General features: G+C 43.8%; 1 pseudogene; it reads right to left on the reverse strand.

Moving 5' to 3' along the window:
- Positions 1-1,010: 1,010 nt before the first annotated feature.
- On the reverse strand, positions 1,011-2,187 carry LOC114895047 (annotated as a pseudogene).
- Between the last annotated feature and the right edge of the window lie 283 nt (positions 2,188-2,470).

The raw sequence follows: 2,470 nt of genomic DNA on the forward strand, positions 1-2,470 counted from the left end.
CTTCTTATTGCGCAGAAAGATTTGAGGACCAAGTTTCAGATGTGGTGGGGTCACTCACCCTCATATCTAGTGAGTTCCATATATGAAAAGGCTTTCCTTTTGTTTTACAAGTAACTCCTTAATGTAGGCTAGCCTTTCACCATTGAGAAATTAGGGTTTAGGTCTTAATCTAAGCAACACTGAGGTTAATTGCATCACCTCCATCCACAGGGGTCTGGCACCCAGGGAAGCCAAGGGTGAGAACAGGGTGAGCCCAGGACACACATGTTAGCAGAGACAGTGCAGCATGATGAGGTGTGCATCCAACACCCTAAGTGTGCTTTAGTTACCAGAATATTTGACACACCCACAAATTAAGTAGCAAAACATTTTAATCCATTAATTCTAAAAATAACAGAGACATTTTATATCTGGTGCCACCTCTTCAAAAGTCTACTATAGATTAGACAGCCAGGCTGCAAGTTACAAAGCCAGACATTAAAGTTGAAGATGCAGTTTGGGACAAGACCATCATGGGGAGATTTTCCTCCTCTTTGCTCATAAACGTAAGTTGTCAGCTTAAAAAAATCCTCAGACATAAAAAGAAAGCTTTCTCTCTCTATAACCTCTTTATTTTAAACCTGTCTGTAATGTTTGAAGGCAAAACAGATAATCAGAAAACCAACCTCCCAAGCAAGCACAAAGATCTGAGCTGGACGCCTGGGACTAAAGACTGGTTTAGTTCTATTTCTACCAACACTGTGATGTGAGGTACCATGGTTCTTGTTTTCGTTACACGAGGTGTTAGGAATGAATGCCCACACACAATTAATAATAGTTTATCTAAGACATAACCCTGCAGCACGGTACCAACAACAGGAGTATTTTAAAGCAGGGTGGAGAAGAAAGTAGACATTAATACAAGTTAAGGTTTCCTTTGTTTCTTCCCCTCTTTTTACAAGGAGAATTCAGCTCAGAAACAAACTCCAGAATGCCAGTACTGTCCTCTGGCCCACTAGGCCCAGAGAGCCTCAGCCTTTAGTGATGTATCCTTCTCGGATGAGGAAATCATAGATTTCCCATGTTTTGTTCACGTCTATCTTGATGAGTGCTCTTGCCTGTGCCAGTCTCAAGCCTCCTTGCTTGTTACATTTGTTCAGTAGAGCAGATTTGTATTCTAAATAGGCTCCTGGGAACAACCTCACCATCTGACAGAGCTCCTTTTCTTTTTCATTCAACTTCTCTGTGCCAGGGAGGCCAGTGAGGTTCAAGGGTGGTGCACTTCGTCTACCTGAATTCGAAGCCATTGGTACGGAAGGACTCAGCCCAGAATCAACGTCAGCCTGCCGGCGGAGCCACTGCTGGCAGGTGCTACGGTCCTGGATGTACTGGAGAACCTCTGGGAGCATAGGGCATTTGAGACGTTCCTCTTCTGGAGTCTTTCTGAGGTGATCCTAGGTTCTGGCACTACAAAAATTGGTAATGCCTGCTGTCCTGTATTTCTGGAGCCTCTTGATTTCCCTTCGGAGTTCAAATTCCAATGCATGGCTTTCAATGAACTTGTCATGCTCCACTGGCGCCACTATCCTTGCAAATCGCCTCATTGTTTCAGAAAGGTCTTGGACTAGCTTGGGATACCGCCGTTCCATTAACTGAAATTTTCTAAGGTTGATTGATCCATGGTCTCTTATAATTTTTTTTCTCCTTTGTCTCTCCTTTAACCTAGAATGATAGATATCTACAACAGCCATCTTCAGAGTGTGTAAAATGTCCGAGTCATCTTCAACAAAATCAATGTCTCTCAAGTCCTCTTCTGAATAATTGTCAAATTCCTCATTGAAATCTGCTTGAGTTGGCATGTACCCTGCCATGTCCCGAGAAAGCAAGGAGTCAAAGGTAGGTCGGGGAGGGTCATCTGTAGAGGAAATGGAATGGCTGTGTCAGCAGTTTTTGCCTCCTCTGCTTGCTTCAGGTTCAGCAGGGTAGATGCAAAGAGATGGTTACTGATGAAATGCTTCACTCCTCCTTGGTCTTGGTGCACATTTGATTGGCTACATCCTGTCAATTTCCAAAGCCGCAGTCCATCACAGCTTCTAAAAGGGCCATTTCTTCTTGAGCAGTCCAGCTGGGGTCAAGAACAGGAAAATCTGAGGTCATTATTTCATAAGTATGATCACTTTGATGTTTCTTGTACTCAAATCCTCGAGTGAAACATGCTAAAGGAACTCAAACGGTCCATTTCCCAGTTGGCAAAGACTGTTGCTTTGATCTTCCTCAATGTAGGGCTCTTTCAAGGAGATTTCAGAACTGGCCAACACATACACCAAAACTGACCACCACTCCCGTCACCGCGTCCCCCTCCTCCGCCTAAATAAAAAGTTTAACTCATTCTTAGACCTGCACAAAACAGCTCAGGGTGGCACGCTTTCCTCCTCTTATCTAGATATTGCCTCCTGTTGTTTGGTTACTTCTGCTCTGGACTTCTGCATTT

The sequence above is a fragment of the Monodon monoceros genome, unplaced genomic scaffold (genome assembly GCF_005190385.1).
Source record: "Monodon monoceros isolate NGI ecotype Baffin Bay Population unplaced genomic scaffold, NGI_Narwhal_1 Super_Scaffold_13, whole genome shotgun sequence".
In the NCBI taxonomy this organism is placed as follows: domain Eukaryota; kingdom Metazoa; phylum Chordata; class Mammalia; order Artiodactyla; family Monodontidae; genus Monodon; species Monodon monoceros.